This window comes from Triturus cristatus, chromosome 6 (assembly GCF_964204655.1).
Source record: "Triturus cristatus chromosome 6, aTriCri1.1, whole genome shotgun sequence".
NCBI classification, from domain to species: Eukaryota; Metazoa; Chordata; class Amphibia; order Caudata; family Salamandridae; genus Triturus; species Triturus cristatus.
Genome location: NC_140589.1, coordinates 1,667,339,499 through 1,667,363,214, shown reverse-complemented (window position 1 = coordinate 1,667,363,214; position 23,716 = coordinate 1,667,339,499). Strand labels below are relative to the sequence as shown.

Here is a 23,716-nt window from a genome sequence, read left to right as displayed (position 1 = left end):
CTCACGCGCTCAGACTCATACTCAATAGCACCGGTAGGAGAGCAGATGGAAGGAAGCCATTCCTTTTACTCATGCATGCACAACATATGTATAGACACATGTAAACAGAGCGAACATAAAGAAATACCGATACACAGTGAAAGAGTGAGTCTGAGTGCGTACTGCGTGTGCGTGTTGGTGTAAGCGCACGTGTGGGCGCGGGTATATGTTTGTGTTTACCAGACACCACAGTAACGAGGAGAAACAGGAATACGGCTGAAATCAATAGAGGCTTCGGTTCCCAGCAATTACTCATTCCTCCGCATGAACGGCGTGGAGACCGCAGCATTCCAGGAAATGCTACCCGAGATCAGCACAGAGAGGGATACTAATGGGTCGTGCTGGTAGCACTAGATGGAACACGAGTTATACAGAAAGACATGCTTAATTTCAACCAGTGGGGCCCACTACCACTAGCAAGCATTTTTAGGGGTCAGTACGTATTTTTCCTTAACAGACCTCGATCTAGAAACAAGTGACAAAAAACTCCAAATTGGGGGGGATGGCCGCGGTCGGGAGAGGCTTAAGGCGGACAAATACTATCAAAAGGAGGAAGCAGGAATAAAAGAGGACCTGCCGAGTGAGATAAAGATATAAAAAAAACAAGCAGCATGCGCTGCCCACCCCTCGCGCACACCAGCTCCTTGCGCATGCGTTGCTGCCATGTTTATGTCAGGCAGAGATGCGCAAGACAAACAAAAAGTCCGAACAGTGCGGATGAAAACTGTAGTTGGTGGCCGCTGCTTCCGGACCACACGGAAGTCAGTTGGACATCAACAGCCACTGAAAACAAAGGTAACAAAAGCGATAACAACATTTAGCAAATGGCAAGCGGCAGGAGAAACTACCGGCTGCTTGCCAACAAATAGTGATTACTTTAGGTCTCGCTGAGACCGCGCATGCGCTGCCAAGGCGAGACCTAAAAAGGAAAAGGCAGAAATGTGAATATTCTGTAAAAACAGAAATAGCACACTGAAAAAATGCAAGGTTTTTAAAAAATGCCCTCGTCCACTAGTAGTGGCATGCTTCATCATATGGCTGCTACAACATCCCTGCACAGAACAATGCCTGGGATGGAGCAAAGTGGTATGGAGAAGACAATACATAAATGCATTAAGGGATCTACTCAGTAGAACAATAAACAAAAGGGGGATTAAAACGACCTCAGGGATGGCCTAAACACTCTTTATTCTTGGACTGTGAAAAGGGGGTGATTAGTGCCCATTCATCACTCCTTCCTGCTCTCTCGTCAACACGTTTCAGCCACTATCAATTGCCCTCAAGGGGTCGTTTGATCTTCTTCAGGACTAAAGATCCCACTTTCTTATCCACCCTTACCTACTGATTGTGGTTTAGGGAATGGGGATATATGTATCCATAATATCATGACCTTGCTTGTCACTTTCTATGTCCACATTTAACGGGTATTCCAAGTTTCACTTATCGTTTTTCTGAAACTGGAGTGCAAGCAGGAGCGTCTCCCTCTAGTCACACTTTCTTCAAGGGAAGGAAGCCACTAAATAGCACCTCTTGCTGCCCCGTGTAGTTATGCAAGATCATTATGGTATGGATAAATATATCCCCATTACCATCCCCATGTCAGTCCTAAACCTCCCTTTATATATCTGAAGCGTCTAGATATGAGAAAAACTGGGGTAGAAACAGATAGAAAAACAAGGCATAATTCGATAATCTAGGCCCCTGCAATATACTAGCTTCAGGCATATACATGATGTTTTAATAATAATGCTGCAACCAGTAGCACAAAGCTAATGGTTGAACATATTTTGGCTTATGGACCTGTGGCTGAAATACAGCATAAACTAGTCCTTGGTCTACCTGCTCACAGATCTAGAAACAACAACAGATCGCATAGACACCAGTTAGCCAGATTACTTTGAGAGGGGAAGTGAAATAATTCGAACTGTATGATCAAGAATGCTGCCAGAAATCTCCCATGTAGGGTAACGCCAGCAGTTCAGGAAATCAGGGACATAGACAAGTCTGAGGGCAGCAGCAAGGGAAAACACAAAAAAGGTGAAGGAATTGGAACTATTGTGAACATGGCGAGACAGAATCAAAGCTCTCCAACCACTGATGCCAGGCAAAGTGAAATGATTATGTGGGCTTTTCATTCCTGCTTGTTCTCGCTAATCTGAAGTTTTGCCCTGCCAGCCACTCTGCTTCTGTGACCCGGAATTATAATCTTCCTCTTTCATGGCTGAGCTTGCAAATGTTGGGGCACCACTTTCTCCTTCCAGTCCTGTGAATTGTACAATGTGCCTTCAAAGGGACCCCTCCTTTTATCGCAATTCTCATGTTTTGAATATCCCTGACATGTTAATCCTCTTAGCGTGGCCATGTGCATCTTTAGCACACTCCTTGAGGTCTCAGACCCTTGACACTTTGTTTCAGATTTTTTGACTCATCTCTTCTAGTTCACAGAATTGCCCTTCTGCTTCAATTAATCTACCAACTGTGCCTTCGAGTTCAAGTTATAGCAGCAACACATCCAACACAATTTCCCTTTCAAAGATGTGCCTGTGTTGCGGATGGCTTTCAATATATATATTTTTAGGTATCTTTATTTGTCATCCTGCCTGCTACCCCTGTTAATGTTTCTGCTGGCTTAGGCCAGAGGTCACTGCTTTAGAGTATTTGCCTATTTTGCGCTACGGGGCCATCAGGGTGCCCTTGTCTCTTTGTGGGGTCTAAACGAAAATACCACAGGAGTGGCACAAAAGAAAGACTCAGAAGCACAATCCCATCAAGGACCTAGCTGTATTGGACTAAATGTTATGGGATGTAATATAGCAACCACAACGAAACAGATCACAAAAACTATACCATAGTTAGATCACTAGAACTTTGCATCTGGGATGCCGGGAGCCTTGCTTGACAGCTTACAATACATCCTTAGTCACACATGCCCATACAGTTAAACCAAGAGTTTACACTTGCATGTGACAGAGCATTATACAAAAAACTGACATAGTGACTGTAGATTTTTTGATGCCATGGTTGAGGGAAGGAACATAATATTGAATAAAAAATGCATGAGGACATTTGTACTCCCCAAAAGAAGAGATTAAGATACCAACACCTTAGAAGTGCAACTAGTCAGGAAACCCAATTTGAGAAAGTGATCAAATTATTTAACTGTACCAAAGCCCTAATAGCAAAATATTAAAATATTTGCAACGCCATTAAATAGTATAAAGTGGAGCCATATGTCCTTTAGGGAGGAAATAGCAGGAAGTGAGCTACTCTTATAAGTATGGGATTGCTTACGGGGGGACAGAGGTTGAGAGTAATTTTCCGGCAACTGAGTTCGGAATGTTCTGCAGCCTTTTGTTTTTTTGTTGATCCTGACTTAGTGGGTTTTCCCATTGTCTAGATTGCTTGTGGACAGGGCATGCATGACGGTTTTAGAGGTGCTGGTTGGGAGCCGTTTGAAAATCTTCCTCAAGCTCTTCAGGCAATGGAAGCATGAGGCGGTGATGACATTGACCTCGGGATTCATGTTGAGTTGGCTGTCGATGATGATACTGAGGTTCTTGGTGTGGGTTGTGGGTGTGGGTGTCGGTCCTAGCTCTTTTGGCAACCAGGTGGAGTCCCACAGTGACGTGCTCTTCCTGAAAATCATGATTTCAGTCTTGTTGGTGTTCAGCATTAAACCGATGGTTTTCATCAAGTGGGCGATTTCAGTCATGTAGGCATTGAACTTGATTGCGGACGTCCTTTTTGTCCGGAAGGGAGAGATTGAATTGTGTGTCATCGGCGTAGGAGAGGCCAGTGATATTGTGAGAGTAAATTATGCTGGATAGAGTGATCATGTATGCGTTCAAGTGTATCGGGTTCAGGGAGGATCCTAGCTGAACTCCACAGATGAGGTCGCAGGCGTCTGAGGTGTCCGGTGCCAGACTGGGTCCTTCCAATCAGGAAGGAGCATATCCATTGTAGTGCCTGTCCTTGGATTCCGATGTCATGTAGGCGTTAGATGGGCTGGGAAAATTGTGTCAAATGCTGCAAATAGGTCCAGGAGGATGAGGGTCGGCATATCTCCCCTGTCCAGAGTCATGAGGATGTCATCCGTGGCAGCGATAAGGGCAGTTTCTGTGCTGTGGTTCGGGTTTGAAACTAGACTGCGTGGTGTTAAGTATTTGCTGGTCAGTGAGGTGTGTGCTGATTTTCTCCAAGACCTTGGCTGGGAACGGTAGAAGGGAGATTAGTCTGTTGTTGGTGAGCGTTGAAGGGTCCACAGAGGTTTTCTTCAGCAATGGGAAGACTGTTGCATTTTTTCAAGCATATGGGAAGGTCGCGGAAGAGGTGGAAGCATTCAGAATGGATGTGATGGGTTGCAGTTCGCTGGAGTAAATGTGGTGGGGGAAGGGGGTCTAATGGAGCCCTTGAGTGGATGGACTTCATGGTGGCAGCAGTTGCTTCTGGGGAGATGATGAGCCAAGTGGTTAACATTGGTTCTATGGATAAGATCAGGAGGTGTTTGGTGAGGTCTGTCGGGTTTCAGTTGCGTGCTGGAATTGCTGTAAATGGTGGTGATTTTACTGCTAAAGAATTGAGAGAAATCGTTGCAGAGGTCCTGGAAGGGGATGACTGAGTTGGAGGTGGTCAATGGGGAGGTGAAATCTTCCACAACAGCAAACACTTATTTGCTTCTGGCTGTGCTGGCATCGATATTGTCCGCCACATCAGCATTTTTTGTAGTCTGGATCAATTGGTGGTGGCGTCTTAGGGCGAATTATGAACATACTCCTGCCTGCATTGTCCTGGCTCATTCTCCATTTGCACTCCAGTTGCTTGCAATGGCATTTGATCAGTCTGAGTTCCTCTGTGTACCAACTGGCCTGTCGTCTGACTCTTGTTGTATTGCTGGGTTTGAGAGGGGCCAGGAAGTCAGTATAGGAGGTGATCCTTTTGCTGAAATTCGTGTTGGCTTTGGGGAGACTGTTGGCTTGTTTGGGTAGGTGGGTGCTGAGAGCGGTGTTCCAGTACTTGACAGTGATGCTGTTCCAGTTTGAGCAGGCTGGTCTGGCAGTAGTGAATTTGGCTGCGACGTGGAGTTTGAACAACAGGAGTTACATATTTGAGGATGATGTGTCCATGGATGTGATGAAGCTGATTGTGTTCTTGTGGATAATGGTGATTCTGCCTCAGGGCCTGTGAAGTCTGTCTTGTAGCGGGGGGATGGTCGCAGCGATGTCAGGTGCTAATGGAGGGTTCAGCCAGGTTTACGTGAAGAAAAGCATGTTAGGGGCACTGTCATGCAGCAGATCCTAGATCTCTGTCACATGTTTGGTGAGTGAGCAGGTGTTGAGGAGCATGCATGCGAGTGTGGAGTAATGTGTGGGTACTTGCTATTGGTGCAGTGAGTGTTGGGTGTTGGTAAGAGCATAGAAAGCGTGCAGTAGGATGCCCCCACAATGTTGTGTGGATTTGCAAGGCAGCAGAGCATGAAGCAGCGGCCAGAGATGAGGGCGCGAAGGGTCACAGCATAGTAGTGGGAGGAGGGTGGAGGACCAAGGTTGCTGGCACTAGGCGAGGACAGGTGCAGACAGGCTTGCCTTTGACACAACGGCTGCACGACCATGCTATGGCAGCCATTACATTGGTCCTGGGAATGGAGAGGAATGATGTCACTTCCTGTGCAGATGAATGATGGGAAATAAAGTGATGTAATAGAAACTATGAAATCAACAACCTGATGAAATATACCCACTGGTGAGGGAGAAATTTGGGAAGATGGGAGAATACAATTAGGGACAGGTTAGCGTGGAAAAGGAAATTGTAAAAGGTGCAGAAATCCTGTATTATTATTAATTAACATTTGTTGAGCGCGTAGCTACCCGGAGGTATCCCAGCGCTAGCGACAGCAAGCAGATGAAGTATGGGAGTTATGCCATATTTTGGAAAAGCCAGGTCTTCAGTTGCTTCCGAATAGAAAGGTGGGGGGCCGTTGATCGGAGAAGAGTAGGGAGAGTGTTCCATAATCTTGCCACATTGTAGGAGAAAGTACGGCCCCCAGAACGGGCTCTCTGGATTTTAGGTACAGATGCTAAAAACACATTAGCTGAACGGAGGCATTGTGCTGGGCGGTAGAAGGTAATAAGGAAATAATTGATTTTGGGACTGATGCCCCACAGGGTTTTGTGAGCTATACATAATGATTTGTACATTATGCATTCATTTATTGGCAGCCAGTGCAGTGTTTTAAGAGCAGGTTTGGCAGAGTGAGTTTTGGGAATATTGTGTAGCAGCCTGGCTGCACAATTCTGCACAACCTGCAATTTCCTTATAGTGGATTTTGGGGCCCCAAGGTAGAGGGAGTTCCCATAGTCCAGGCGGTGGGAGAGAATGAATGCCTGGACCATGACACTTCGTGCGGGTATCGGAAGAACTGGAAGAATTTTCAGCATCAATCTAATGATACCAAAGCAGGAAGCTGCCAGTTTCACTGCCTGGTGGTCGAATGTAAGGGCTTTAGCTAGCCAGACTTCCAGACTTTAGTTTTAGGGGCTGGCGGGGGGCCAAGGCAATTAGGCCAGCTCAGTCCCGATGTGGAGACAGAGTAGTTGCCCCAGATCATTAAGTCGGTCTTGTCTCCATTAAGTTTGAGGCAGGACTGGTCCATCCATGTGGCCACCGTTTCCAGACAGACTTCTAAGTTGGCTGGCAGGTTCTTTGGATAATTTAAGGCTACCGCTAGCTGTGTGTCTTCGGAGTAAGTGACGATATGGATCCAATGTAACAGGACAGGACTGTGTGTGCCAAATGAGATGGTTTTAGACACATCAATAAAAAATGTTTACAAAAAATTTAAAGAAGTATTTTATTTAAAAAATATAGAATTGAACACTTGAAGACCTACCACCAGAGGAAGAAATACTTTTGTGTTCATCCCCATATCATTCTGTCACACTGAGCCACAGTTTGAGAGCTGAGGTTGCTCTTTGTCAGCTGCGAGTAACATTTTCAGTCTAACTGAGATTTACTCTGGGATTTGTACACTTTTACTAATAGTCATGATGGACTACACACACAAAAAGGTAAAAACAGGAGGGATTTACATCCAGCATTAGACACTTTGTCATCTCTGCAGTTTCCTGAAAGCTAGTGACATTGTGAGTGTCTTTCTACTGTACAAAATATTGCCACAAAAATGTCACCATATTCAAACATATTTATAAGGTAATTTCTGCTTACGCTGTAAATGGTAACCTGCAATATTCCTAAAATTAATATTTATGAGCCATTCATTAATATGTTTTCACTATTCAACATTATAATCTATATTATATTTTATAACAGTACATTAACTGTTATTGAAGTGGGATTATGTCATAATACGGATTTACAAAATATTAACTTCAGGATGTCAACTATCACTAGATTGCTACGGAATGTATATACAAACTAAGGGCCTCATTACGATGTCGGTCGGAAAGTATTCCGACCGACTCCTTGACGAAATCGTTTCTGACCGACTCGGGTTCGGGGAGTCTGACGACCGATTACAATATTTCCGAACACCGTTCGGTCGAACTCCCATTGACTTCAATGGAAGTCTGTGTTCTGACCGATAACACAGGCTCCCATTGAAAAAAGGGGTGATTGCGGAAAACCTTGCACCCTATGCTTGCCACACTGTGCATGGTTGTAAGAGTGGTCCCATGGTTACCTCCAAGGGCCAGCATACAGTATCCAGAATGCATTGCAACCGTGTGTTTAATTAATCACAGTGTGTCACACTTTGAGGTTCGAGAGACACGTATGAATGCTCCTGAATCCTTTCCCCTGGTGAAGGGCGGAATGCCCAAAATGCATTGGGAAAACCAAGGATGTTAAAAAGAATCCATGTGATTAATTAAACACACGGTTGCAATGCATTCTAGATACTGTATGCTGGTTTACCACTGGATAATACTTCATGAATTAATTGAATTTGTGAGGATATCACTTTCAATACACAGAATTAAGGAATGACAAAACTGGATTACTGTCATTTTTCTTAAAGGGATTAACAAAGTATTTGATGTCCTTATTCAAGGAACAGCTGGATGCCCAGGGGACATTCCCCTAGTTAGGGGGTGCTACACATTGGTTTCCTTTACACTCTAGTCCGGAGAGTGATGCCCCAGGTGCACCAGACACATTTCTAAAACTAATTGAACTGATTAACATTTCCTAACTGCTGTGCATGAGCTCCTACTTTTATGATTTGGCTTTTTTTAGATTCCAAACTACCCAACCTCTAATGCACGCCGTGCAAGTCACTCTCGCCTAGCTACAATAACAAACACTAGTAAACTTCCACCATTAAAATAAAACCATTAACCGTAATTAGTGTACTTTTTAACTTTGCAATGCATAAACAGGCAAGAATGTGATTGACTTCTGTTCAAAATCCGGCCTTCCACAGCACAACCTTGTGCTCCAACACTGGCTACTGCCTCTTCATTGTACTCTGGATCCACAGATCTGCTTCTTCTTCCAAGTGATTATATGTGCTCCAATGCCGCATATTACTGCTGTGCACATTACAGAAGCCATTTCATGGTAGCTAGGCGATCTGCAAGGTGGCTGATTTTAAGCAAAATCCATGCTGGAGGAACTGAAATGTATAATACAGTTGCTTCCACAAGCTTTCTAAAACTGATAGAAGCACTGACTCCTGTCCTGTGTAGCGCATGCAGAATCCAAGCTCAAGGAACCCTCCAGAGCTCTATAATCCTTAATGCAGGAAGAAGGTAAAGGGCCTTGCAAATGGTGTGGGGCTAGCAGAATGACCGACCGCTGGGGAAAGATGCTGACAATGAGGATCCGATTAGATGTCTACTGGTATACAGGTTCGTGGAGGAATTACAAGACTATGCACATATTATTCAAACTAATATTACAAGCTGCAAGCCAGCTGAATCTGAAATAGTTAGGGAATTATACAAATATATGAGGCATGTGTGATGAACAGAGTTTGGAGTGTATCTAGCTTTCATCCTTACTTCACTTTTAGTGGCTGAGATATTTATAATTCTGTAGATCATTCTTCTTCAAACGCAGGGATTCAGGGCGGGGCTCTGATATATCACCAGCAAATGTAGGAGATTCTCGGACAGGTTTGTCTGATTCCGAACAACCTTATTTCCTTTTGAAGTTCAGAAAACCTAGTGTGACCCCAACAATCTCAGAGTAGATGACAGTCTAACAAAGCCAAGGATTGGATGGACATTCCTGCAGGTTGCTCCAAGGAGAAGACAAGAACTGACAACAGTACATTCTCCGCCTCAAACCTGATTTCTTCTGCAGACGGACTAAATATAAAGTGGACGGTCTAGAGACGACCTTGCTTGGCAGTTCAGGCTGGACTGTTCCCATGAGGAACAGGGTCAAGACTGATTTGCATATGGCTGGGTCTGAACTAGGGTTGGAAAGTGAGCTAAAGAATGATGATGGACTAAACCCAGATCTGTGACTGGGGGTGAGTGTCGGAAAAGTTTCAGCGCTCCGTCCATCATATCCTTGTATTTGCCTGAATCACCACTTCATGAATTAAGCATCCATCCATCTTCCCATTAATCCACCCTTGGTCTATTCATCTATTCTATGGTCAATGATCACCTTATGTATGTTGTCTTTGACTGCAAATGTGTTTATATGGCTACTGTCTCTAAGTCTGCTTATGCCTGTGTATTGGGATCATGTATGTGTGATGCTTGTGGTTGGATACCTGTAGGTCCACTGGCCATTGTGCACTGAAGCTTGTAAGACTGGTCTGTGTGTATGGTTGCCAGTATGTTTGTTGGCGTTTGAGCATTGGTGCATATATGTTTGTTTGCAGGGATGCATGTAGATGTGTCTTCTGTCGGTCTGCCCATCCGAAGGTGTGCTGGTCTATGGTATGCATGGATGTCTCTTTGTGTTGATCTGTCTTCATTAGCCAACAAGTGGCTAAAAACTAACACTGCCTGCAAGAAATGTACATACACTATCCACGGATAGTTTTCCAAGTACATTCTTTGGTAGATTAGCAATTTCCCACTGCCTCATATTGTCATGGAATCCCTATCATCGAATTAGCCAAATATGAATTCAAAATAAATGAGTAATGCTTATTTTGTAGTATTTACTGCAAATTTATTTAAGGTCCGCCTTTAGCAGATTTTTGGTTGCAAGTATATTATGGACTCCTGATAAATTGGTAAATACAATATAATCTTTTCAAAATAATAAAATGCATTCAATGTCTATTTCTAGCCTTGTCTTAGCAATACCTATAGTTAGCCCATGACAATATTTCAGTGCTGCTCTTTACTTGCAACTTACCAAACTAGTTATTGTTGACCTATGCCTTATTAAGAGCCAGGAAGTAAATGGGTCAAACATAATACATCCGGTAACTACTGATAGGTCAGGGTAGAGTAACTAGCTGGTGTTGGATACCCTCCCAGTGAGGAATTTCATTCATCAAGATTAGAAATACCCAATGAAATAGGTTTTTTGAAGTCGTGACAACACATATGAAAGCCTAAACAAGGGGAAAATATACAACTCTGTACCTCAGCCCTGCTAAGATAAAGTGTGCATTATGAATACCCAAAAGCAGGTGGCACATCACTCATAGCTGCCAAGGTTTCAGATTGCTTATGTGTGACATTGTTATAATTTCAGTTTAATTATGAGTGACATTCAACGACTATGAGTGACACTTTTCTTGCAAGCAAATTCAGGCAATGAAGACGAGGGAACCATATAAATATCAAAAATTGCATCCATTTGAGCAAGGACAAACTCTAAAAAGATCCTAAATCTTCTGCAAAGCACCAGAAATGGAAGGGCACTAACGTAGTGCCCGCAGTTGACCCAGGCCTAGTCTGTATCACGAGAGGCCCTACAGGGATCTCAGCTGTCTCAGCCTATATCATAAATTTATTATGGAGTAAACAGTCAGATGACTCGCGGACTCTGGCCGCCACAGACAGCATGGCATTGGGCAAGCCTTAAGAGAGGCTGAGGCAAACATAGCCTAGGTCACACAGCCAGGTAGGCTGTATTATTTCAAAGAGACACACTTAGGTAACTATAAAACAATCATTAATAGCTGAGCGGCTGACTGCCCTGGGGTCCGGCGCACCACCCACTACCACGAGTTTCCACCACAGTGGCTCTAAGTCTCGTCAGACTGACCCAAAATGAGTTAGACTAGTGTGCACCTAGCGCATCTGAAAACGACAGTAAGCAGACTGACTACGTGACTGCAGTTCAATAACACAGGCAGCTCAGAACTTAATGACTGAATCTGTGGACTCCCGCATCAACCAACGCCATCGCTGCATGATTCTGGCAAACACTGTGACTGCACTGGTCTGCGAGAGGTGATCTTTGCCATTATATTGCAAGCACTGACAGAGCAGGTTCACGACAGCGAGAGTCAACCGCAGGCACTGGTGGGGTCGGTCTGGTCATGGGATCCATATACCAGCCAGGGCGGGCCGCGATGTGAGTGGCAATATGCGCTACCATTGACCACAGTACTGCCCCAGCAGTCAAAGCTTTATGAAATACTGCCAATTCAAGCGGGCAGCAGGACGGATCGTCACCCACCTATTAAAGTGTGTCATCACACACACTGTCTCGACTCAGTAATAGCAGTTGAGCACTGACAACTGGCGTCAGTTATGCCGCTTGGTCTGTGTTACATTGTAGCAAGCAGAGTACCACTAGCAGTTACAACTAAGCTACGAGTATATGAGCCAGCCCCGAAGCCTGCAGCTTTCAGTACTCATTATGCATTATACCAGCGCTCCAGCTTGATAGCTGAGGAGGTGCTATAATTTGTGATTTTGCATTTCAGTGCCGTGATGCGGACTACCACAGTGAAATGCGTTAGTCTAACACCTGATGCATGGTAGTTGGCAGGGCTGACCAGTGCCCTACTTACTGCCAACTGTGTATGAGCCTTACTCAACCACATTAAGGTTCTAAGAGCTTTCCCAGTGTGAGGGTACTCGAAGGTCAATGATCTGAACTGATCATTGCACGACTGGCATCCACAAGCCAGATTGCCAGTGTGTTTTTCTGTTCCTCAACACACAGTAGGTGCAGTGACCACTAATAAGTACCACATTGCCATTTACACAGGGATCTAACATGCCTTTGCAAGCCTCTGCTTGAAGCGGAATACCAGCCCAATTCTGGAAAAATGACATAAGCAAAATCAGTGCACCCTCCAATTTTCCAATGCGATTTTCCTCCTGCTATTAGCAAGTGGGAAAATGAGTTCAGCTACCAAAACGGTTGCTTGCTACCATATTAAGGACAGAAATGTTATTCTGCCAAAACTGACTCCAGAATATTACCTGCCACTATAGTGTCAAGTATATACCGGTATGTACAGATTTACTATTCTTGATTCTACATCCAGATGTGTTGTAACAAGCCCTTGAGGCCTATTGGCTCTGCCACTGTCTTTTTGTTCATGATGTATACAGCACAGGCATTGCCAACTTTGGCAATGTTTTGTAGCCATGTTATTTAGCAGCATGGCTGCTGTGAAGCATGTTTTTTTTTTAAATAGCGCTATTATGCAGCCAGCGCAAATGCATTTTTTTTAAAACACATTAGCGATAGCTGTTTGGAGAGTCTAGTCCAGAGAAGGGTGTATGGCTAAGTCAGCTAAATTGTACTTTATGTCACTGGACCATTTCCATACGGCTTCATACCCCTTATTCGGTCACAGAGCACTCCAATTTGTAGCAGGATTCTGGGACCACATTTTGGAGAGCAGGAGTTACCATGATATTTGTTACAGTTTGACCTATATGGCCAGTTTTGGGGAAGGGGCGAGAGCTTTGGAGGTTTTTGCTAAATATGCACTAAATATGGTGAGGCAGACTAGCTACACTTCAGCATTCAATATGTAAGAGTGTGAGAAAAGGAGCATGTGCACATGTGAATACCTCCCAGTTGTAGGGTTATTTATAACATAGTAGTCATACACGTGAAAGAACCAAATCTGTAATGCACTTAGATGGTTGCAGATTACTTTCATTCGTAACGATTGAAAAGAATTTGCCCTTCTACAAGAGTCAAAGGAAGAAAGGACAAACAGATGGATAGAAATGAGGTTTGCTTAGATTAAAGATCTCTGTGATGATGACAGGTATGATGTTTTTGCTAAAGGAAGCTGGGAACCAAGTACCTGATTTAGAGTTTGACAGATGGGTTACCCAGTTACAAATGTGATGGATAATCCATCTGCCTTATTACAAGTGGATTATAACCTATGGCACTTGTAGTAGAGTGGACAGGGTATCTGCCATGTTTGTGGCAGAATAACTGTCACTGAGTTTCAAATCACGCCCTACATCTTGAATGAACTATGCACATTGTTTTAAACGTGCAACAACTAGCCGCTGGCAGCTAATGTAGAGACTAAAATGCAGGTAAAACGCTACACCTGATACCAAAGTTAAGGAGTTGTCTCACAGGTGTGGTCTTAATTTTCTGTAGCTTTCAAATCTCCTGGTGCGACCAGAGAGAACTACATTATTGTGGTTTGTAACATATGGTGGAATAAGAAGTGATGATGATTTCACAAAGCATCTCTTCATGTAAAATGATCCCTTTCTAAATTCTAATTTGATTTACTTGCGAAATGAAGGAGAGATTTATATTTATTTTCACGTTGGGATTCCTCACTTGGATTGAGTGGTAGGGTTTCATGCCAAGGATTTTGGTCCTAAGATGGACAGTTAATACGCAATTCATTTAATAGAGCCATTATCTCATATTTGCTATATTTAATTTTAGTTACTTGGTTCTATTTGAAGGATCAACCACTATCAGACATGGCACAGCAATCTAACTCGTGTGGGATCTGACATTTTAGTATAATTTCCTTGTCATCCACATAGCTGCAGCAGTTAAGACTGAAAAAGGATGTCAAGTCCAGTAACGGTTTAAGGGGTACATTAAAAAGGAGAAGTGATGGTGAATCGATGAGGCACTCCTGCAGCCGAGGGAAAAAGTTCAAAGCAGAATAGGGGTAGAGGTAGAGTGAAGCATTTTTTAGTCAGGAAGGAACCAATGCACTGACAGGGCCTTGTATCTCCATAGACTTCAGTCTATGGAACAAAGTGGCATGATGGACCTTATCAAAGGTAGCAGAAAGATTCTGTAGCAGAAGTGCTGCTGGTGAATAACAATCCACAGCTATCTTGATGATGCCCCATGTTGCAATAAGTACAGATTCTATCCTAGTAACTGGGTAGAATCTAGTTTGAATGCCAGAGAGAAAGATATTCTCATCTGCAAAGTTGATAATTTTACTAAGGCAGCTCTTTCAACCAGGTTGCCTAGGAGAGGCCCATTGCAGACTGGGTCATAGTCAGAAAGAAGCATTGACAGTTTTGAGTTCTTCAGGGAATACGCATGATCACAGCTGTGGACGGAGTGACAAATTATGTGTTGGAGAGGATGTCCTTGAAATTATGAACTGAACCGGGAGCCAGTGTATATCTCAAAGTCCAACAAGCCATTGTCAGATTTGTGAAGACATCATTAAATTGAAAGGGGTGGGGGGCGCTGAAAGAGAGTACACTATGCCAAGGCATGGGGTAAGGGATTGAGGCGATGTGTGCATTCTGTTGAAAGTTCTCTTCAGGTTTAGCTCAAAATTTCTTTTCAGGCCTTTGGCTTTTAAGATAAAGTGGTCAGCATTGCAGTTTTATACACCTGAAGGAGTAGGGAGTGAGTGTTACGCTCCTTCCTCTCCGTGCCTTACCTGACCCGCGGCCTCCCCTGAATGGGTCACGAGAAGTCAAGGCGAAGGCGCTGTTGGGGTAGCTAGCCGGATGGTGGAAGCGGAACGAGAACGAAGCGGGAGTTAGTACTTCAATTCCCATAATCCCCGCGCTTCCGCCACCAAGTCCGGTCACGTGGGAAGAACCCGGAAGAAGTAAACCATTGAAAACGCCGCTCGGCGTTTCACTCGCTGCTGATTATTCTCCTGAAGCAGCCGAGAACCCCGACGTCTGCTGTTCGCCCGTGTAGGGTAAGGGTGCACATGCACCACCCGGATCCTTGAGAGCCGCTGCTCTCAATATTGTTAACGCGGAAGCTCCGCGCTCTTGCATAGACCTTCCATGTGTAGCGAGGGAAACCCTCGCCTTTCTGTTCCTTGCTGAGTGTTGTATTCTTGCTACGTGCTACGCAACGTTCTGGTTTACCATTATTTTCGCAATCCCTGTGTGCAAAGTCCTGGGTGCTGTTAGGTGTTTAGTCGTACCTGAACAATACAGATGCCCTGAGACCTTTACAAACTGTTGACATTCAAATTAGTGCTACGGAGTTAAAAGAAGCATTTTGACTCCTGATCCTTGTATATTAACAGTGGGCCATGAGGCGGCAGTCTGCTCATCCCCTGTGAAGCGAAGCTCGACAAACTATATGGTGTGTATGGTAACGTGCATGAGCTAGAGTGTTTGCTGCCTGCCTGGCCACAGAGTGTGAGGAGCGTGTTTTCATGTTGCCTTCCTTTTGTTTATAGAAACCTCTATATCATTCAGAACAGGGTATTGCTTGTGTGAGGATCCAGGATGAGTACACCTGGAGAAAACATGGTTTAAGTTTATTTACAGGTACGCATCCCTCATATAGATTGAGTTGAACCTGACATACTATAGGAGAGGCTAATGTATTGAGTGTCCTTCCCTTTCAGATTTCCCTCCCTGCTGTTCCCATCCTTTCCTTCCCCCGCTTGACCATCCCACTCTCCTGTGCTTTTACAGCATTCAGGGTTGGGGCTGTCGAGAGGTGGACCCCTTTTGGCATGGATCCGCTCCCGAGGAGTCTTCGAGTCAACAGTGAGTCACACAGTTCCTCTGTGTGTTTGGTTTAGGAAGCTGAGCATTACGGGTTCAGGAAGTTACCTTATGAAGCTCCATAGATGGGCATATTGTTTTATAAATGTGGTGGCAGTAGTGGAGTATTTTCACCTTTAAGACTGTAGCTTTGTAGATTCCAGAGTAGTATTGCAAAGTCAGTTGTTCTTGGGATTTCTGTCTTCTGGAGACTTTTCAGACAACTTTTGTTGGATTTGAGCAATTTTAGCTTAAGTATCACCAAACTAGTCATCCGACAGATGGGAGATTGTGCTGGCTTTAGCTGTGATGAGGTTCCTAAGGACCAATTCCAGTCAGTGACCGAACTGTTGAAACAAGATTGTTGGGTTGCTGGGCAACAAGGTAACCAGAGCTTAGACGGTGGCACAGACCAGTCATGCTCTATTAGATGGTTTGCTAGATGTAGATTTGACTGGTGGAGAGGGTAGGTGGAGGTTGAACTAAATTGTAGTATGATTATTCTAGGTCACATAATATTTGCCAGTAACTACGATGAGTAGGACCAGAGACCATTTGAACTAGGTTCAGCAATTCTATTTCGGATAGTAGGCATTTGTCTATAGGCAACTCAGGTTTGCAAAATCAGGGTTTGAAGTAATCCAGTATGCAGAGATTGAGCTGTTTTGGTGGGTTCTTGAAGGCAACATTGAAGAAGTCAGGAAATGTGGGAACGTCCATAAGAGGAAATGAGGGCGGAAAGGAGATAGAAGGAGAACGTTGGACATACAATGATTTGTATTCCAGAGCAGTGCCGTTTACAAAGTATTTTATAGGTATTGCAATATGTTTGAAAACTGCTACTTTTTCTCTTGTTTTCTTCGTGGCTCTTTTTCTCATGAGAAATCTCTATCCCGCAGGTATGGCTTCATGTATGATTGGTCAGGCTACACTGCTTAGTCAACTTTCAGCAATGAAAACCAGGACAATATGCAAGTCAGAAAGGAGTATCAAGAGGTTATTGTAGATACTGCAATAATGTGCACAGAGGAGAGCTGATGAGTCATCATGGGTGCTTGAGGGAGTAGGACTATCAGGCTACCAGCTTCAAAGTCACCATCACAGTGCACTGTGTGTGACTAGATTGAAACTGGCATCACTAGATGACCCACTCATGAATATCGTAAAGCTGTGTCCTGAAAATTCCTAGTGCTTCATTTATTGCTCAGTCCAATTAGACAACTTTCCTCCTTTTCTCAGCGACAGTTAAAAAGGCCACACAAGCGTATTCAGGATGGCTGTCGCCAATATGGAGCCCTGCTGAATAGTCTACCTTGATCATGCTAGCTGTAATGCAGATTCATCTATTCTTTCATTATGCCAAACGTAGGCTAGGCAAAATTCAATCTGGGCTATTCCAAACCCCATGGGTTAAATAAATACTCTCCAGGAGATCACTGCACAATTCTTTAATGTAAACGTTTACAACCCTTTCATATTTAATGATAATTACAGCTCATGTGCAGTCCATACATTCTATCTGACTAACCACCACTACAGCAAAATCCTACACTGATTTTAATCAATGATAATAACTAATTATGTGCAACTAACAATAACTGACTGTCTTGAGTCTTTTCTATCCAGTGTACTTGTTTCACCTTACATCACACTTTGTATAAACACCATTATACTTAAGAATTACCTTCTTGTCTGTGTATTTTAGAAAACTGCAGTAAACAGAAAATGGAGAAAAATTATATATTTAGGATTTGTTTTAAATTTCAATGGCATACTCACTTTATAATAATCAATGAACTTTGAAGAGAATTATCACAAAACATATCCACATCTCCATTCCATTACACCACTTAAAAAGTAACTTCACAAAAAAAACGCAATAAGGTTCTCACCGACTCTGCAGCAGCCATTAAACTTAGGCTCCTTTCTTGCTCAGTCTGGAATCTTCCTCTGCTGTCTTGTGGACATCATGTTTTTCTACCCCATTACACTGATTCCTTCAAGCAAGCAGGTAATCAGATCCTGTGTAGTGCAACCATCATTCTCAAAACTGGACCAAAAGCTTGCTGCAGAAATACAAGATGGTTATCTTATTCAATGAGTTTCAGTGGTGGGGATAATAATACCTACAAGAAGTATTTACAAGAAAATGAGAGGACCCAAACATAAAGTAATGTCTTTTACTATGTAAGCAATAACGCCACTTTTAACCTATTAATAATAATACATGAAATTATCAGATTTATTCAAGTAGAAGTACTCAAAAATAAATCTTCAAAACTATTTTGATAAACCATCCGTGTAGATCAATACAAAAACTGGCCAGCTGTTTATATTATATGCATATAGTAAATGTTTTCTGATGGTGTGAAATAAATTACAGGTTCTACAAGATGACACTTCTTCAAACATATGGACTACCTTGATATGAAATAGGTTATTCCGAAAACTGAATTCCTTCCTTGCCAGCATGCACATAGATTAGTGATACACTCTGGAAGATGCTCTAGACATCACACCAGTACAGTTTAACTCCTGACAAATTGATCTGGCTTCAAGGATTAATTTAAAATTGAGTGTCTTCTTTAGTAGACCTTATTAAACCTATTCTGAAGAAGGGATATCTAAAGTATTTTTTTTAAATTTAATTTATTTATTAATTTTCACCCTCATGACTATACATAACATTAGTAGGCAAGACACACAGAGACATACAAGAAAATACATATCCAAATGGTCAAAAGAAAAAGAGGACTATAAAGCATATTGAATAGAAGTCATCATAGTACATTCTACACGTTCTTAATAAACATTTCAATCAACCAGCTAATCCTGAAGCATGAAGAGAAATATCTCCATATATTTGATAAAGTGTTAAGTGCTAATACATATACATAATATCAAAAGCTCATATCATAAAAGATCAGCAGTATAGGTTTATGCCAAAATAACAGTTTCCTTGTGTTTGTTAAAGTGCCACATGAAGTGCAAGTGCATGAAAAAAGGGGGCTCAATTCTTAAGAAATCATATATATAGCCCTAACCACAACCTAAGATATCTCTTTTTTTTAAAATATCTTTATTTGCATCAAACATACAGGTTACAACCGAAAAGGAAAGGGGTGAAGAAGAGGGAAAGGAAGGGGGGGGGGGAAGAGGAAAGCGGGCCAGGGGGAAGACAGCTTGGGTGAGCTAGGGAACAAATAACCATTACAAGTGCAATAAAGGTTTCGGCATGTACGGTCTGGATATTTGTTCTATACAGCAGGTAACTGACCATATATTGTGCTCATTTTGTATTACATACAAATTATTTATCAGAAGGATCGCACTTTTGTGTCCAAACGGATGTAAGGAAAATATTCATACTTTCTCGGCTTTTCACATAATTGTCTGTACCCGATTATCCAATTTGGAATAAAAAATTGAGGCAAAAATCAGATACAGTTTATAATTAAGGCTCCCTGTTTTCCGTTTTTACTGATTTTTACAGATAAATACAGACAGAAAACATTTGTTTTCTAGCCTGTATTTATTATTAAATATGGATTAAAACGGAAATTGGGATGCTTTTTGAGTAATTCTAAATACTGTCTGCTAGGCCAATAGCTGTGTGGAGTGATAGGTATGGGGGTTAAAAAAGAAAGGAATTTTAGCAACGAGGATTTAACAGCAGTAGATATGCAAAGGATGATACTGCATATTTTCATATAAGTGCGTTGATTTATCTTATGCGGATGTTCACAGTATTGAAACCTGACATGCATTCAAGCATGACTGCATGTTTATTGGTTAAATAAATGTAGGAATATACTAATTTCAGGTTCATTGCTCCAAAACACCCAAAATAATTATGGATAAATACAGATAAAATTAGCAAAACATAAATTTGGATAAATACAGACGGAAATGTCAAAAAAATAAATACCATAAAACTGGGAGCCCTATTTATAATCCAACAATCAAACAGAAAAACAAATGAAGAAAACCATCGTCAAATCGTCATGCCCGGGTCAGAATATGTAGGGAAAATGTGCTGCCATCTCAACCACCCTGCCATAAATATACCCTCCTGTCCTACTGATGATTGAGGGGATAAGCGGCTGGGTCTCCCCCTCCCTAGCTCGTGTATGTCCCAGGCATGTCCGCCCTCCTACGTCAGCCCACGGCTGCACTCAATCCAGGGGACCCATGCGTCCCGGGGCCAGTGTCTGTATCTCACCCTCCAACCCCTTGTGGAGGGCTACTCCCAGCTTCCCCATCTGCACGTGCCAAATCCCCAAGTATAGCGCCCCAAAGCTGACAACCTAAGATATCTCATATTATTTAATACAAATGCGGACTCAAAAGTGCAAAGGCCTAGGATAGAGAAGCTAAAACATATACATATTTAAACAATTTATACATTTAATATACAATGCTGATATCTAATATCCTTTGCAGCTCAAAATAGACTAACCAGCATACCACTTGTATTTCTACCTCTTAATGAACCCTCAAATCCTCCATTCATTTAGTAACGGAGGACGAGATCCTATCCCCTCACTGTCTCTTCTTGTATCCCATAAGCCTATATAAACTAATTTCCACATTATATATGGCCATAAATCAGTATCTCCACATTGAAAATGTTGGAGGCTCTGGCTTCAGCCGGTCTGATGCAATGTAAAGACGTGGTAGAGCCATGGCAATAAATATCAAATAAGATTCTTTCTTTAATTTCACATTGTCTTCTGTATCATCTTCCATCCCTAATAACATAATTGGAGAAGTGACACAGATCTGGCCTTTGTTGACATGACTTAGGAATCCCCCTATACCTTGTGGCAGAGATTCTAATTTAGGGTATGAAAAAACATGTGTATGATTTCCGCAAGGTCTTAGCAAAACTGTTTACACTTGCCATCAGGGCCACTTACAAATTTTGGCTGGAGTATATTATAAGTTAAAAGCAGCCTTGAAATACTGACTCCTCAAACTCGCAGTTAATAGGACCCTGTCTCAATGTTCCAGTGACTTCTGGAGGCACCCCCCTTCCATTTCTAACCTAAGACCCCACTTAGAATTCTGGATCTCTAAATCATCTTTTTGAGTTTGCACCAATAGTTCATATATAGAGCATATTATATACCTTTGTCCACCTGCCTCAGTTAAAGGGATCTTCGTCATTGATTGTAAGTCCTTTTTCTTTTTTAAAAGAATGTCAACAATTCCCCTCTCACTACACCAAAAGATTCCTGTAGCAACAGAGCTGAGCATCAATACAAAAATCACCTATTGTCATAGTATCTTTCTGCCTCCGTCTTCCCATCACTGCTCCTTCGAAGATTGAAGGTCGCAGCAGCGAAGCAGAGGCAGGTGTATAAAAATTAATCTTAGAAATCTCCAAACGCCATTTAATCTGTATCCAAACCTTATGTGCTGCTTTTACTACCTTAAATCAAGTTTTCTTATAACTCAGTTCTAATTTTCTCACTAAGCAACCTTTTGCTTCAACTCTTAGCTCCATTTCATATATTGTCAGAGATTCTGTAACAACTACTCCACCTGTCTCCCCTGTTATTAATATTCCCATGTGTTGTATAATACACAACCAATCATACAGGTAAAATTGGTGACCGTCCAGCAACCTCAAAGTCTTGGCAGTCATATATTTCACTGCTCTTCTTGACTTTTGGTATCCCCAGAGGATTCTGACACAAAGCGACTCTAGCTTCAACAACCGGCATTTACTAATCTCCACAGAATAGTCTGGAAAAGGTATAGCACTTTTGGTAAAACATTCATTTTTAGTACATTACACCTCCCAACTAGTGAGAGGTGTAAGTAATCAATTCTATCCAGATCACTTTTAACCTTATCTAACATTGGGGCCATATGTATCTCCACCAACTGATATAATGTAGCTGTGATTCTAATTCTCAGATAGACTGCATCAGAGACCCTCCGTTTATCCCTGAGATTAATTCCCTCGGTATATACTATCTGGTTCTTAGCCTCATTCAACTTAAACCCTGAATATGCCCCAAATTGATGGGCCAGCCTTTCAATTTCAAACAGAGCAGTAGCAGGATCTACAGTAACCACTGCCACATTGTCTGCATATGCAAACATTCTGTATTCTACTTGATCATTGATAGCAGATTTAATACATCAGCTCCCCTCCAATTCTGATAAAAACGGGTCAATGTAAAGTGCAAATAATAGAGGGGGGCAGGAACAGCCCTGCCTTGTTCCTCTTGAAAAACATATAATCTCAGATTCCAAACCTATTGCTCGTACTCTGGAGGTCAGGGTCTTATATAAAGACTTAATGGCCCTTATAAATCCTCTCCAAAACCCTTTCCACTCCAAAACTGACCATAAAAAGGCCCAGGAGACATGGTCGAATGTCTTCTCTGCATCTGATAAAATCAGCCCTAAAGTGGCATTTTGAGCTTCAGCTAGGTTTAATAATATAATCACGTGTCTAATATGGTCCACTGTATCTCTACCAGGAATGAACCCATGTTGTCTATGTGAAACCAAGGAAAATATGACCCTGCCCAGTCTGTTTGCCAACAACTTGCCATGATTTTTCCATCACAATTTAGCAGAGAAATTGGTCTAAATGACCCGGAAGATAGGGTGGAGTATGCAGCATTGCGATAACGCCACTCATACTAGGAGAGAGATGCGGCCGCTTGCTCGCCCACAAGCTACGCGAGGCTAGACAAACACAGGGAGTCCACGAGATCCGTGACTCGATGGGCAGACTAGTGACTGACGATGCGGGTATCGCGGAAACCTTCCGAGACTTTTATGCCGAGCTATACACGGGACAAGCCCTAGATAGTGCAGATGGAGACGCCTACATAGCGGAGGCGCAACTCCCCACCTTAACTCGGGACCAAGCTGACCATCTAGTGAGGAAGATTTTGGTGGACGAGGTCATAGCAGCCATCTCGCGACTCAAACTTGCCAAGTCGCCCGGGCCGGACGGATATACGGCGGCCTTCTACAAGACATTCTGTCCTGGCGCCTCTACTAACTAGACTTTTCAACTCCTTCGCGACCATAGGGGCGATCCCGGAGGCCATGCTCGAAGCAGCCATAGTGGTCATCCCTAAGCCGGGGAAAGACAGAACTAGCTGCGGAGCGTATCGCCCTATATCCCCCTCCTCAACATCGACCTCAAATTTTATACAGGGATTTTACCTTCCAGACTGGCGGTTTACTTGCCAGGTTTGATCGATTTTGACCAGGCGGGTTTTATCCCCCAGCGACCGATGAGCGACTATACCAAGAGAGTCCGCCTCCTTATAGCGAAGGCCTCTAGGCCGCAGGGAGAATATATGCTCCTCACCATCGACGCCGAGAAGGCCTTTGACATGGTCTATTGGCCATGAGCAGGTACTGTCCCAGGTTGGGCTCGGGGAGAAACTGCAGACCCACATCTTAAATTGCTATTGTCTGCCGACGGCGTGCATCCAAGTTAACAGGCACACGTCAACCCACTTTCCCATAAGCAGAGGCACAAGACAGGGATGCCCTCTTTTACCTTTGCTCTTTGCGCTGTAAATGGAGCCCTTGGCCCAAAGAGTTAGGAAACACCCCCAGATTACCGGGATTAGATTTGGAGGAGACACCCACACTATCAGCTTGTACGCAGATGACATCTTGGTTACACTCTCGGCTTAATCCTTGGGTGCCTTCCTGTCGTAGTTAAACTCCTTCGCAAATGCCTCGGGGTTCAAAGTCAATGTCGAGAACTCGGTTGCACTCAATCTTTCCTTGTCCCATAAAACGTTGACAGCCTACAG

At 43.0% G+C, this 23,716-nt stretch overlaps 1 protein-coding gene across 2 annotated transcripts in view; it reads right to left on the bottom strand.

Annotated features, from left to right (window-relative positions):
• TRERF1 (transcriptional regulating factor 1) overlaps positions 1-23,716 on the bottom strand; it is a 753,074-nt gene that overhangs the window by 633,269 nt on the left and 96,089 nt on the right. For both annotated transcript variants that reach the window (XM_085612831.1, XM_085612833.1), the window contains exon 2: positions 17,807-17,980. The gene's annotated coding sequence lies outside the window, so the exon portion shown is untranslated. The remainder of the gene's footprint in view (positions 1-17,806; positions 17,981-23,716) is intronic.